This window comes from Hydra vulgaris, chromosome 04 (genome assembly GCF_038396675.1).
Source record: "Hydra vulgaris chromosome 04, alternate assembly HydraT2T_AEP".
Taxonomy (NCBI): Eukaryota; Metazoa; Cnidaria; class Hydrozoa; order Anthoathecata; family Hydridae; genus Hydra; species Hydra vulgaris.
This window is the reverse complement of record NC_088923.1, coordinates 18,165,248-18,181,681: the sequence shown is the minus strand read 5'-3', so window position 1 is coordinate 18,181,681 and position 16,434 is coordinate 18,165,248.

The window sequence follows — 16,434 nt, the reverse complement described above, 5'->3', positions numbered from 1 at the left end:
ATGACATGTTAAAAATTTCAACTTTTTATGCATATTAAAGTTATAAAATTATTTTATGTTCTACTAGCTATGTCAAGCAAGATGTTCTCAAACTTAGCATGTTTTCATACAATTTTTTCTCAGTTTTTTGGGAAAATTTGTGTTTACATTTTAAAGTAATGACGTCACTTTATGCTTTATGTCCCGACATATTATCTGACACGAGTCAATTCTAGGTCGTTTAGGTTGAAAATTTGATTGCTTAAAAATTTTTACTACAAAATGTTCAGGACTATTATACAGAAAATATTATGAAAAGAACAAATTATTTTGTGTACTTTGCATTAATATATAGTGTAATATTCAAGATATAATAAAACTTAATCTGCAATGTTATTGTACAACATTGTATAACATAATTTTAAATATAAAATTATATTTTATGGTATAATACAAAACCATCTGCATATATATATATATATATATATATATATATATATATATATATATATATATATATATATATATATATATATATATATATATATATATATATATATATATATATATATATATATATATATAAATTAAAATACTTTAAATGAAAAAATACAATACGTGATCCAATATTTGCTAATCGCCGGAATCAAAGTTAGATAGTAAAATTTTTTCCTATGCCTACAAGCAGAAACCAATTCACATTTTTTTATTAAGTAGTAATCGGCTATCAAAATTCATAATGAAATATATTTCATTGATGTAAAGGTTACACATTTTTGTAGATGGATTATAAGATTGGCATCTTTAAATTATCTTCCACTTAATTATAGGCATGTTACCTGGGTCATTATGTTTCCAGATTTCCTTGGAAAGTTCTGTATCATTCCTATACCTGGTTGCATTAAATGATTTAAGGTGCTTTGCAAATCTGTGCTTTAATGCGTTTTCACTAATACCGATGTAAGATTTTTCCGTAATACTGGGATTAGGTGATGCTAAAGTAGCTTTATAAACAACATTTTTTGATAGACAATGGTTATTTAACGGGCATACAGTTTTCTTAATGCGGTTGCAATTTTTATCATTAGCGGTGAGTTTGTTGCGCAAAATTTGTTGGTTGTGTGAATTAATAATTAATCGAATATTTTGGCATGCATATATATATATATATATATTTATATATATCTATTTATATATATTTATATATGTATATATATATATATATATATATATATATATATATATAAATTTGTATATATAAATATATATATATATATATATATATATATACTTTTATATATATATATACTTTTATATATATATATATATATATATATATATATATATATATATATATATATATATATATATATATATATATATATAAATTTGTATATATAAATATATATATATATATATATACTCTGAAACAGTGTAATATAATCCATAATATATACTGATATAATATAATCAAAACTATATGAACTATATAACTCTGAAGATAAGAATCTGCTCAGTGTTTTCAACATATTATTATGAACAAATTCGGAACATTACTCAGAAAATACTCTCAATGGCAGCTTAGTTCTATTTAAAAACATGACAAGATGGTGTTCAATTATATGACCTTTCCTTCCCATAAAAACATTGTGGTTGAATGTAGTCTTCACATACTCTTGGTTTTCCTAAATTTATATTTTAAAAGATGCCACTTAATATACACAAAAGTTAAAACTTTAATTTGAAATGTATGAGTTGTTTATACATTTATCTAATTATTACCTTCAACTTCCTTATATATGTTGCAATTACATCAGCATAACCGTTAAGGAGTCTCATTCCAAAACACATGCTTACCACTAAATGTAAATTTTAGTGCCATTTGTGAGAAATTGCTTTTGATTCAATAAAAATTTCTTTTTTATTTATAGTTTACTTTTAATTTATAAATACTTTGTAAAATTAAGTAAATTTAAAATTTACGTATAGAAAAAGACTTAAGCAGTTCAACAACTGGATGGTAAGAAGAAAAATTATCTAAGATAAGTTTTTCCAAATCTGGCAAAAGTTTTCGTATTTAGTTAGCATTTCTACCATCCAGTCCACCTCCATTATATCCATGCCAAATAATTCCATGTTTTTTAATCAGAGAGCAATATCAGGTTCTCTACGCAAGATATTTGAAATCTCTGTTACAATCTTCATCAGTAAATGAAGTTCTGAAGGAGGGATTACATCAAGCACATACATCTCTCCAGACTCAACCAGGAGACATGGATGTATGACATTCTTGATGAGTTACATAGAGCCTTTTTTAAATTCACTTTCAGCAAAGTCTTTATACATATTTTTTAGCACACTAAAGGCTCTCAGTTCTCCAAGATTCATTTTTCAAGAATCATAAAATAAACATGAATATTTTCCCCCTATGCCCTGACAAACCCAAAACTATGTTAAGTAATTTAAGATTTGCAGCAAGGTAAAACTTTAAATTGTAAAGCTTTGTTTTTTCTATAAGAATTTGAAGATTTGTGTGTCTTTTTCAAACATTTTTGCAAAAGGCAGTATTATAACTTTGTTCACTCCATTGTTCTTGGTTTCTTTGGAGTCATAATTTACTTCTAGGTTAAAAACACTCATAATAACTTTTAAAGATCCTTGGCTACTATCTATTCCTACACGAATAATAACATTATCGATTTCTAGTCCCCCAGCAGTGCAAATATGATTAACTAAAGATATTGGATCTTTGACATACACTAGATCTTTAATGAGAGTTTCAATAGATTTATTTTTTATAACTTGTTTTTGGACAAAAATTCCACTTTTTCCACTGAGTAATAGTTATCTAGAGCATGTGACAATATCTTAATTTTTTTGGAAGAATTAGTTTCCACACCTAATCTACCCAAATCTTTTCTTAATTCCATTGCTATTGAATCAATTGTACAGTTTGACATACCATGCTTTCTTTTAATATTATAGAAAGCCTGAGTAGAGATAGTTTTAAGGGTTGGCTTTTTCCCAATCTGCAGACTTATAGGAGTTCCTCCAGTTGACAATGCAACAGTGTTGTCTAACTCAATATAATTAAATTGTTGAATTTTTTTCAAAGATTTGCTAAGTACTTGCTCAACTGTTTTTAAACCTGAAAATTTGTTAATAACATATTACCAAATTTTCAGGTTTAAAAACAGTTGAGAAAGTGCTTAGCAAATCTCTGAAAGAAATTCAATCTTGGATTACATAAAAATTAGGATTACATGTAAATTTCGGTTTAAAAAAACCATAATTTTTTTTTTGTATTATTTAGGTGCCCCAAGTAGACCTAATGGTCTTGTCACAGAGCACCGTGGAAGTGCATTTAAATAGAAAATTCACGCCTCCTTCCTTACCGTGACGCGAAAATATGTCCAGAGTTTGTTTCGAACCTGGATCTCCTGCTTCTAAAGCAAACGCTATAATCACAGCGCCACGGCCGCTAATATAATGAGGCTCTTACCTATTGATATTAGCATTATTTTTTTTTAGGTTCTGTACAATGTCTCTGTTACTACAGGGATGTCGAATTCCAGATCCAATTCTCTGATAACAAGTACAACAAATTTTATCAATAACCTCCTTTGGTTCTTCAGATTCATTAATGTACATGTTTAATACATCCAAAATAAAAAAAAGCTGTACTTATTTAAATTTACTTATTTAAATTATAATAAAGATTATAATTTTTTAAATGTTTTAAACGTAAATAATTGAACTACATATATGAGCTCTTTATAAATTACCTGAAGGTTTATAGATTTGATTTTATCTCTCGACATGATACAGAGCGGACAATCACATGTTGACACTGTATCACCTATATTTATATATATAAACAAATGTTTATTTATATTACCTATAGCTTTTATTATATGCTTAAGTAAGTACAAGTACAAGTATTACCTTTAAATCTTGTAAGTAATTTTATTCTTCATGATGTGAGCAACCACCTCTTTAAAGTAACCAGAGATAAAGATTCTCCTTTTTTAGCAGAGTGCAAAAATCTTGCAGCTTGGACATAACCCAATAGGGTTGGAAAGATGTGTCAGATTATAGTTAGTGTTGGCATACAGTTGAATCAAGATTATTCAGTACATTTTAAGTTCTTATCTCTTCAACAAACGCAATTATGTTTTCTTGAAGAGAAATGATCCCTTGGTTTGTTTGGCATGTTAACAGTATTAATTATGCTAGTTTTAATGCAAATAAATAATATGTTAGATTTTTATACATACATACATACATATTAAATTTAGTAACACTTTGACTAGTTTTACTTTATATGGTCATATCTTTTGAACGCTAAGGTATTTTTTATTGAAGTTCTGAATACCTACATAAATTTTTTTAAATGGTATAATTTTTGTTTTAATAAATAAAAGGGGCAGGGGGAGGGGAAAAGAGTTGCCTTGATTTCCTTTAAAAATTGATTTTCTCATTAGAACGTACACCAAACAATATGTGTTTTTTCATAATAGTGTCTGTATAATAGTCCTGAACATCTTGTAATAAAATTTTTTTAAGTAATCAAATTTTTAACCTAAACGACCTAGAATTGACTAGTGCTGATGACTTTTATTAAAATAACTGTTTGGGCGAGATAAATTTAGAAGTAATAAATGAGGAGTGAACCTGCAAAACCAGACAAGTCCACTCTACACAAAATATTATGGGAAAATAAGAAAAATAAAAAACGTAATTTTAATGAAGATCTGAATGATGATTGATTGCATTATTCTTATGCATTATAAGACCAGTAGAGAGTTTACACATATTGGTGCACTTGTTCCCTGTCCACAGACTTTATATTTTGGGGCTTATTTGCTTTTGCATGCTTATCGGTTATTTCGTAAAGTTACTTTTGTCCAAAATTAACATTTATTTTTATCTTTCAATCAGAATGAAATCCAAATCAACACTTAAATTAATCTTTTCATGTTGTATCATTTATTAATTTCCAAAAAGGAAAATTATGATAAAAATAGTAACTTTATTGTAGCTTTTTCCAAAAAATCAGTTTTTAAAATTTCCATGTCTGGAATATTGACCATCAATAACATCAGAAATTTGTGATAATGAAACAATTTGTTTGATAATTCTAAAAAATAATGAAACTATAAAAAATCAAAGTTGAAAATGTCCATTATTATTAACACAGATCCCTCACTAAACTGTCCATTTTAACAAAACCTATTACTGTTTATATCCGAAATGCAATGTCATTATCCGCACAGTCGCAATCTTTTCCTGGCCTTGTATTATCGACTGCATTGGCAGATGTTTCTAAATTTAGATATAATTTGACACCTGAAAGATCTTTTGCACTGTAAGCTACATGAAAAAGTTTATGAATATCTTTGAACTTCTTAGGATTGATCGACCTGGATGATGGCAAACGGTTAACCACGATGTTTGAATGTTTCTTCCTTTTTTTAAGAGATTGGCTGGAGTGTCCACATCACATTTGTAGCTGGATTCACGTCAAACATTAATCACAGGCACTTTGTTTCACTGTATGTTCTTGTTGCAATAATTCTTTTTCCTTCTTGAATGTTTTTCACCGGTTTGTAGGTAGCGTTTATTGCTGTCTTCACAATACCACTCCGTTCCAATATGAAAAGCCGTGTCACAATAGTGGCTAAATATTTCATGGAATCCTTTAGGTTCAAATATCGTGTTGTTGGTTTTTAACTCCTTCTCGATTCTTCCAAATAAACAATCATAAGGAAGGATTGAGTGCTCACGTACTGAAAAGAAAAGTTCAATGGAATCAATGTTTGTTGGTGCTGCTGCAAGCCATGATACAGCCATACCAACAACAATGCTGCTTTTGTTCTGCCCTCCATAGCCATCACTTACCAAGCGAACAGTCTTAATCGCACTTTCAAATGATTCACTTTCCTGAATGTTTTTCAAATAATGAAAAATAGCGCTAGAAATTTCGTTTGAACCACGAGATGTTTCATTTTTCATCTGATATCTGATCTTGTAACCCAAAGTTGTACAACGATAACTGACGAGAATAAAATGCTTCCTGACACGTTACGCATGGCAAAAATTGAACTTGCTGCAAATCAAACACGATACTGTATGTCTTTTCTGGTATGTTCTTAAGCGATGCTAAAATATTTTTGCTCGTAATTTGTGCACTCTCAGTTGCATTAGAAGAACAACTTTATCTTTTGTTGAGCTTACTCGTAGCTGATTTCTAGGGCTGTCACAAGTTGTACCGGTATCACAAGCAGGCAAGGAAAATCCTATATTGAACTCTTATCTGAAAATCCTACTGAAAAAACTATATTCAATTTTTAAGTCTGCAGCTGAGATGGTTGAATTTTAGATTTTGCATAAATTGGTTATGTTTTTTAATTTAATTGGCAAATATAATCTTATACTTTTCTTTCTTCCATTGTGGCTTTCTGTTGCACGGATTTTTTTGATAAATTGGCGAACACTCATTTTTCGAGATTTGTTCCTGTCACCTATACAATTACCGCCACGGCCTTCAGTGGCACATCCTCGATTTTTAAAATGACGTTTAATTACACCATTCAGGCGGTTTCAGGTCTTGTTAAATACCCTTTGGCAAAATCTTGTTCGCATTCTTTTGGCATTGGTCACTTTGACATTTAGTAGAATGTGGTTGTCCTGCTGCACCTTATTATTTGTTTTGAAAAGTTCAAAACGGAATAAAAAAACATCATCATGGCAAACAAGTGAACATTTAAAAGCAGAGCATTTCTTGGCATTCTGACTCTCGGGAGTAGATTTTGTCTTTGGTTGCTTTTTGACTTCATGTTAATGTTTAAATATAGATGTACATCAATCAAATTCTCATATACATTCACTTGGTGCCAACAAAAAAATATATATTAATAAGTACTACAAAATGAAATTTAATAAAAATATTTTTATAATCAGGTTAGAGTTATGGTGAGGTTAAAAGTGGTGATGATTTGATTAGAGTAAGTTACTACTGCTTGCTTAGAGTTAGGTTAAGGTTTGGTTAGGGTTACATCAAGATTTGCTTGTCATGTTAGGGTTTGATTAGGGTTATGTTACAGTAATGTTATTCCTCAGCAGTTTACTGTGAATTCCCAGATGCAATTATTACAGAGGGGACCGAGAAGGTGGGGAGAAAAGAACTTTTCAAACAATTTAGCTTTCTACTGCATTGCATTTTTCGGCTCTAAAAACTGCAAAGGCTCACACTCAGCGTGTTTACTCTGTGAAGTTTACAGTAATATAAATTATTTAGGTTAGATTTACGCCCATGAATATAACCACCTTGTAAGATATAACCACCTTGTAAATGGGGACGAGATTATTATTATTTAATCAATTTTCACCAGTACTTTTCCGTTTTCTGGACCCCTGATTCGCCGCAATAACTTTCACACCCTCATTATCAACATCATTAATATCAGCCAAATGATCGCCGCCATTTTTAAAAGTTGATATCGTTGACTGTGTTGCTATATTTAGCAAACTGACGTAACAATAATGCGCTGTGATTGGTCAATACTCGTTCAATACTCGTTCAATACTCGTTCGCAATCTGTCTGGTTTTGCATGTTTAAAAATGGAATCGAGGAAAGGACTGGTCTAATTCTGTAGAAATCAACAATTTTCATCACGCTTTATCTCAAGGTCCTGTCCAATTATGCACGTCTGACCTATTTGAAGACGCGTAGAACATCCCCAAAATGCTTGGGGCACTAAATGCACGTAAAATGTTAGGAGTGGACTTGTCTAGTTTTGCAGGTTCACTACTCAAATAAAGTTACGCGGAATTTTTCTCTTTGAACCATCAGACAACTATCAGATAAGTTGTTAAATTTTCTTTCATCCAGTGAATCTATATGTAAACAAATATAATTTTAATTTTTTGTATTAAATTATTATTAGGTTGTCAATTTTTGTGTTTGTGACTTATGTTATCAAGTGAGAGGGAAACTTTGAAACTATATATTGGATGGGAGATAATTGGAAAGATAAATGTAACTTACATTTTGTTAAGCGATTAGTTAATGCAGATAAGATCACTAACAATGTCGTTTCTATTTTAATGAAAGTAATTAGATTAAGAAAAGGTTTGCTTTTATGATTTTAATTTGCCTAGTATTGATGAATTTGATAAAATGTGCCTAAAGTAAACACGCCTAAAAAAACTTAGTTAACAAAATTTTAAAGCTTCGAAAAACGAATCATTTTTTTAAATGCAACTGTCTCAAGCTCCACGATAAAACAGCAGATGCAGATAATTTTTGATATTAAATAGGAATCAGGAGCTAAGTAGTCAAATTGACCAATTAACTCATGTGGAACAAAAAGAAAAATTAAACATGCAGGTGTAACATTTGGAAACTGAAATTAAGGATTTAAGTTCTAAAAACGAGAGTCTCAAAACGCAATGTAATTTAAAATCTCATTTTAAGAAAAGTAAATAGTAGGCAAAAACAGGAGTAGCAGTTCTAACTTTTTAAAAAAAAATAATTAAAAACAGCACAACGTAAATTTGAATCTGCTCGTGCCAAAAATGCAAACTTGCTAAAAAAGGAAAGAAAAAAAATATATAGCAAAATTTCGTGATGTAAAACAAGACAGTTTCCAAATTTGTAAATGTTTTGTTAGAAATTATAAAGATTTAATTGTTGTTGATTCTTACTTAGACTATGAATATATTGGTTCTTCTAAATTGTTCTGTGGATTTAAGTGTTGTAAACTTCATCAGTTAATAGACAGTTAGTTAAACAGTATATTTATATTAAGTTAAGTTGTAATAAACCTTATTCTAAGTTAAGTAGGCGTAAAATTGCTAGACGGTCTAAAGTTGCTTTCATATTCCTTCAATTTTAAGCTGGTTCAGATTTTAAAAGTAGTTTGTCTATGTTGTTTTGTGATGTTCTGTATCGTGAAAAGTCGATATTTCGTTGTGTTGCAAATGAGTTTTGTTGCGCAGTTAAGTGTTTCTGATGCTGCAGAGCTTCAGAGTCAGTTAAAATCACGGCTAAAATTAGAAGGCTAGACGTATTTTGTGTAATCTTGTACAAAAATTCTCCCATCTGAGACCAAGACGAGACAAGAATAAAAAATGCGGACAATGCATGTTAGTTAAAAACATGTTACTTTATCCATCTGCAAATGAAAAACCTTGTTCAGTTGTTGTATTAATGGTTAAGAACTTGACAACTTATATTGAAGAAGATTTTAACATTTATGAGGAGGTTTGCAATGTTAACTTGTGTGGATATGGTGGAAACCTAAAAACTTTAGGTAAGTTTCATTATTCAACTATCGCTCCTGTAATTTTTCCAATAATAATTATAGAAAATGTAGTGCCTCCTGTTTTGCATATTATGTCAGAAATAGTGTTAAAACTGCATAAATTATTGTTAAAGTAAGACTTTAGAATTGTCAGGCTGGTTTTTGTTACCTAATAGTAAAGATATAAGCATGAGTAAAATGTGGGCTGCTAAAAGCGTTGAATATTCTAATACAGCAGAAGCCTTGTAATTATTAGGTAGGCAATTTGTAGACATAACAAATCTACAGGTGCGATGCATAGCCAGTAAAACAAATTTTCTTAATTAGAACACAATTCCCAAAACTCCTCTAATAAAAAAAAAACTGTAAAAAATAAGAAACCTTTGGCAAGCATCAGGTGTTTAATAACAAAATACGACTGCAATACTGATAGGGTGTATGTTCGTAGGGTGATTTCACCAATACTATAAATTATTGATGATTCTAAAAAGAGTGTAATGAGTGATATTTAGAGCTATAAGTGTTTAGGATGTCTAGGTGAAAATATAGAAAGTCTTAATATTTATAATTCTGAAAAAATTATAAGAGCGCAACGCAAAGTTTTAGAGGTCGATTGTAATCGATTGCTGATAGAATGTGAGGATCATAAAAAAATATACAAAACTAGCAAATAAGTTTCATGCTTATTAGTTTTATACATGAAAGTTGAAAACTTTGAAACTTGAAAGATGCATGAGCTCATTTTTGATGTAACACTCTTTGTTAAAAAACAAAAAATTATTGGTTTGTTAAGTGAAGAGGAGAAGTTAAGTGAAGAGTGTTTGCATAAATGTGTAAATGATGAATTAAGACAGTTGCATTTGGTTAGGAATCAGGACAGAAGCTGCGTCTTGTATGTTTGCAATTTTATCGTATGTTTTGCTTTTTTAAAATGTTTTATATTACATATTCGTCATGTGTATTTTTTAATTTTAGATGCTAGTTTGATTATTGGCTTTAAAATAAGTCAATTCTAAAATACAGGTATAGTGCCCTTAAAAGACAGTGCCCTTAAAGAGACAAAAAAAATTATATTTGCTGATAACTGTTGTTAGGCAAAATTAAAAAAAAGTTTGGATATCCCAAAATATAAACAAGCCACATAACTTTTAGAAAAAAGTTAAGATATAGTCCAGTAATTCAAAAATATTTTTGATTTTGTCTCAGAAGAGAGTATTTTATAAAGTTTAAGAACCAAATTTTACTAATATTTAATATAAAACAAAAAATATTTAGTTTAAGTCCGTAAACTTAAGTCTAAAAAGAAGCTATGAGCAGGGTCGTTTCGAAAAGGTTTCTTATAGTGAGGTGTTGCATGTGTTTTTTGCCAACTAGAGACACAAAAAAAAAAGATCCTCGATAATTTACATTTGCCAACTATACTTGAAAACTTGTCAACTGAAATGCTAAATGTGTCAACTCAAATGAAGGAGGGGCAGGGACATCCCCTACACCCTCCGTTCGGGACAGCCCTGGCCATAAGTAGGGTCCTTATCAGAAAAGTAATTGTTTTTCACTTGTTTGATACAAACATAGAGTTTGATTTCTTAAAAAACACTTTGAAAATGTTTTTGTCTTTTTCACCGTTTATTTTTAACTTTTTTTCCTACTTTTTTTTTACTTCTAATAGAAAAAAAACTTCAAAATAAAAAACAAAACTCTGTTTTTTAATGATAACCGCAATTTTTTAATCAATAATAAAAAAAGATTATATCGATTAAATGGAATCTGTAGTTAAAAATCTTTAATACTGTCTTCTTCATCGTCAGACTTTCTTAATAACTTCTTGAAAGAGACATAAAAAACATAGAAACCTTCCTATTAATTGTTTGATATTGACTTAACAAATTTTCTTTTGCATTTGCACAATGTTCATGAAGCGCCTTGTTGATTTGATCGAGAAGCTGCGTTACCCCAAATTTCATCTCGATTAAATTGCTTTACAGCTGCTTAAAATTTATTCCTTGGCTTTTTACAAAATATTTTTACAGAATTGCTACTCTTAAGCTTAACCTAAGTTTTAGTTTCATTTTTATTTTTATCTATAATAACGAACATTTTAAACTATTACGACAATTACTGTACAATTAAAGTACAATGTAAAAACACAAAACAGCAATTTACTTTTTTTTGAGTCTTTTTTTTAAAGTTGCAAAACAAGAAGCTGTTGAAAGAAATTGAATTGTTATTAGAAGCACTACTACTTTCAAACTTTAAGATTTAAAGGCAGAAAAAAATATAATATTATTAAAATAACTTAAAAAAATTAGATTCCTAATGCTTGTTACGAAATACATTATTTGGGTAAAATTTCATGGTTTATATTATCATTTAAAAAAATTATCAAATAGTTCCAGATTTCTTTCTGTTATAAGATACCTATACTAGGCAGATAATACCATGCAAAATATCTCCCCAATTGAGTAAATTGTTAAGTAGATATCAACAATAACAAGATTGTCTTTTTAAAGGTACCTTGCCCAAAATAGGCGAATTTCAAGTATAAATAAAACATTAAAAAAAGTTTAATTACTGTTTTCAACCGCCAGGAAGAAATTGTATGGAGAATATATAAATAAAAATAAAAGTACTTTAAAAAAATAGGCTTCCCAAAATAATTCAAGCAAATTTCAATTTGTTGTCTTTTTAAGGGCACTACACCTGTACCTCTACAATTACATAAGTATTGCAGTTTGTTGCTACAAAATCTTGAAGTAAATATAAACTTTCGTTTGGCTAAAAAATGAATTAGAAATAAGTTTTTATCAAAAACGTTTTTTATATAAAAGAACTTCTGATTTTTAGATCAACTGAATATAAAACAATTTTTTTTTTTTTTTTTTTGTTTTGTTTAATTAGATAACTAATTATTAATGGATTTTTAATTTTTAATTATGTATTTATTTTAAACATCTTTGTCAGACTATTTTTTTTTTTTTTTTACATTTGTTGGTCGTATTAAAACTATATTTTGCCAAAAATAAAAATAATAAAATTTCACAAATTTTTCATAAACAATATAACAAAGATAAAACAAGGTGTCTGACAGAAGATTAAAGGAAGATCTGTAAGAAGATCAAAGCTTCAAGTTCAAACAAATTTAACAAAGGTAACAACAATAATATTAATTTTCTACAAATTTCCAAAGTATATTGTATATCATCAAAAGAAAGATCAAGCGGATTTACTCACCAATATTTTATATAGGCGTGGTGCCCGATAGGCAAAACAAAATTGATTAAAGTTCGTTTGATAAAAAGGTTTATTTAAAAAATCAGTATTTTTCAAATTGTATTTATTGTATTCAAATTGTATTTATTGATAGAATTCGGAGTAAAAATATCTTTGAAGACAGATAGGAACAAGTCATTTTTCCTTATGTATACAAAGCGCATAACATTATATATATTTCGCTCGTATATATTTAAAATCCTCATTTCAATAAAATAATGTTTTGTGTGAGAAAAGCGATTTGCAAAGCAGATTAAATGGATTGCATGTCTCTGACGGTGATAGAGACGTTGCAACTTACTTTTTTTTGTACTACCACAGGCAATATTAGCATAATTTAAATATCTGTGTATAAATGAATAATAAAGTTTAATTAAAATTTTCTTATTGAGATAGATTTGTGCTTTATATAAAACTTCTATGTATTTTAAAATTTTAGTACTTATGTAATTGATATAATGATTCCAAGTGATGTTTTCATCAAGATAAACACCTAAAAATTTTGTTACGGAATCCCTCTTTATTTCAATTTGATCAATAAAATTTAACGTTTTTTAATTTATATTAATGATTAAAGCAAACCTTGTAAGTTACTAGACACTATTTTGTTTGCGGATGATACAAATTTGTTTCACGCTTGTCACGATATTAAAATGTTGTTTAATTCAGTTGACATGGAACTCATAAAACTCACAGAATGGCTTAATGCAAATAAATTATCAATTAATTTAGATAAAACAAAGTATTCTTTTTTCCATCGCTTTCATGAACGCGATAAAATCCCTTTAAAAATTCCAAATCTTTATATTAGCAGTCAATTTATAAAAAGAGAACAATCATTAAAATTTTTAGGAGTACTCCGTGACGAAAACGTTACTTGGACAAATCATATACATTATCTTGAAAGTAAAATCTCAAGAAATATTGGCCTACTTTATAAAGCAAGGCCATTTTTAAATCAAACTAGTTTAAAATTGTTATATTACTCCTTTGTTCATAGATATTTGAATTACGCAAACATTGCTTGGTGTAGCACAAATCAAAACAAAATTAAAAAACTTTTTAATAAACAAAAACATGCAATGAGAATATCTAATGTAGGCCGTTTTACTCACTCCAAAGAACTATTTATAAAGCTGAATATACTCAATGTCTACCAAATAAATATTTTTCATCTTTTAATTTTCATGTATAAAGTTAATAAAAGAACAAAACTAAACATTTTTAATTCGTTATTCAAAATAAATAAACATAGATACTAAACCAGATACTCAAACAACACCTATATTCAGCCCAAATGTTTTTATGCCGCAACTGAGTTTTCATTATCCATTAGAGGACCAAAAGTATGGAATAAAATCCTATCTAATAAATTTAAAACTCTTGAAACTCTTGACGAATTTAAAGTAAAATTGAAGCAAATGCTCCTAGTTAGTGATGGAGTGCTTGACTTTTTCAGGTGACACAGATAAGTTTTTTCGATTTAGTTTAAAGTTTATCTTTGTCAACCCTTTTAGGGTTTTGGTTGAAGCATGCTTAAATACATATAAATATATATATATATATATTTTATAATTGGAAAGGTTTAATTTCTTGTTAAAAACCTTTTTTTTATTTTTTTATTTTATTGCAAGTTTTACTTTGTGCAAATTTATATTAATCTTTATATTTTTATTTATTTAATATTTATTTCTAAGAATTTGTTATTTTACTTTTTATTGATTATTTTATTACTTTAAAAGAAATTTTTTTTTAAATTTTTAAATTCTTTAAAAAAAATTCTTTATGACCCTGTAACTTTTTGTTTTTGTTTTATCTTTTTAAAATAAAGTCTTATTTTATATATATTGGTAACATTTATATACTCTATACGAAATTATTTATTTTTTACGGAATCAATCTCGGGGCTTGGCGATAAGACAAATTGTGTCTTCTTCTTGCCCCGGCCATCTGTATAAAAGAAATAGTGGTTGTATTTATATTTTTATACGGCAAAAAATGGAGAGAAAAAAAAAAAAAAAAGGTAAGTTTAATGGCAAAAACTGCTTTTTTGGAAAGCGAATGGAATAAGATCCACTTTGTTTTATTAGTATTTAGAGTTAACTTGTTACACTTAAACCAACTCGATGCATGTCTAAGTTCTTTGTTCATTGTTTCAAAGAGTTAAAAGATATTACTCTTTGATAGGAATAAGTTAGTATCATCTGCAAACATAATACTTGTTAGCTTAGAGGCTTTATTTAAATCATTAACATAAATTAGGAAAAGGAGTAGCCCAAGAATTGAGCCTTGTGGGACTCTGCATGTTATAGAAAGATAAGTGGTGTGATAACCGTCATTATTCGGAACAAATTGTTTACAATTTGAAAAATAACTTTTAAACCATTTTAAAACTTTATTTTTTATTCCATAATGTTTAAGTTTATAGATTAAAATTTGGTGATCGATTCTATCAAGAGCTTTTGATAGGTCAATAAAAAGTCCAAACGTATTCTGTGATTTTTCAAATGATTTTGAAATTTTGCGTATAATTGAAATCTCGAATTGATTTTGAGATTTTTCAAATGATTTTGAGATTTCGCGTATAATTGAAATCTTCAAATGATTTTTAGTTTTTTCGTATAATTGAAATTTCGTATTTCATCACAAAAATTAGGCTCTCGTGACTTTTGGAGAATCTTTAATAGTACTAAAAATAAGGGCAAATTTTTTATTTCACCTCTCTTGTATGGTTTAGACTTTGTCACCTCACCTAAAGATAAAGCTGAATTGTTTGCTAAGAACTTTTCATCAATATCATTTCTTGATTCCACTAGTTACGTTCTACCTGATTGAGCCGTCAAACAGGTTGATCCATTGCTTGACATTTGTATCACTCCAGCTTCTGTATCTAAAGTGATTTTCTGCTTGGACTCTTCTACAGCTAATGGTCTGGACAACATATCTGTTATAGTATTGCAGAAGTGTTCTTTGAAGCTATCGTCTATACTTTTAAAACTATTTAACAAGTACTTATCAGAGTCTTGTTTTCGTGACATCTGTTATCCCTATTTTCAAAAATTATGGAGATCAATCTGGTTTGTCCATTATTCGTCTCATCCAGGGCCTTTCAGAGATTTGGAGAGGCCCCGGCCAGTTAAAAATTGGAGGCCCCAAAAGAAAAATTTGCGCAAAACGCGACGCAAGATAATGCAAAGCCATTTAAGTCTTCAGATAGATTAGGACCAGATAAATGTCTAACTTTAAGACTAAATGCAATAAGTTAGTCAGACCGTCACACACAGATGTGGCGCTTTTTTTACGTTTTATCAAGCCAACTAGCCAAGAGACGCGCTTGTCTACTAAAAACGCATTTTTGGGGAGACCTGGGAATTAGAAAGGCACGACGTATGAGTGGAATGTTACACTGTTACTTTATTGTGAATGTTACAATTCAGATTTCACAAATGAATGATTCATGCATGAATAATTATTAATTGGTTTTATTATTTGATTTTATTTCGATATGTAATTATTTGCAAATCACTATGTTCAATAAATAGTTAAATTAATGTCACATTTTGAAAATGAAATCTAAAGAAATTCACTAAAAGTAACTAAAACAGAATGAATAAGTTTTAATTAATTTTTACAAACGCTTTTCTTGCTTTTTGTTCTGAAAATGCAGCAATTATATTTGAAAAATCTAGTTTTTGTGCAATATCGCAATTTATGTTCAACACAGCAAGTCCATTCAACCGTTCCTGTCCCATAGTTAAACGATGATAATTTTTTATCTGCTTTAAAACATTAAATGTGCGTCCGCCCGAAGCCGTCGATGCAGCCAACCTGATAAAAATTCGTAATGCAATTGTAATGTTTGGAAAGACACCTGAA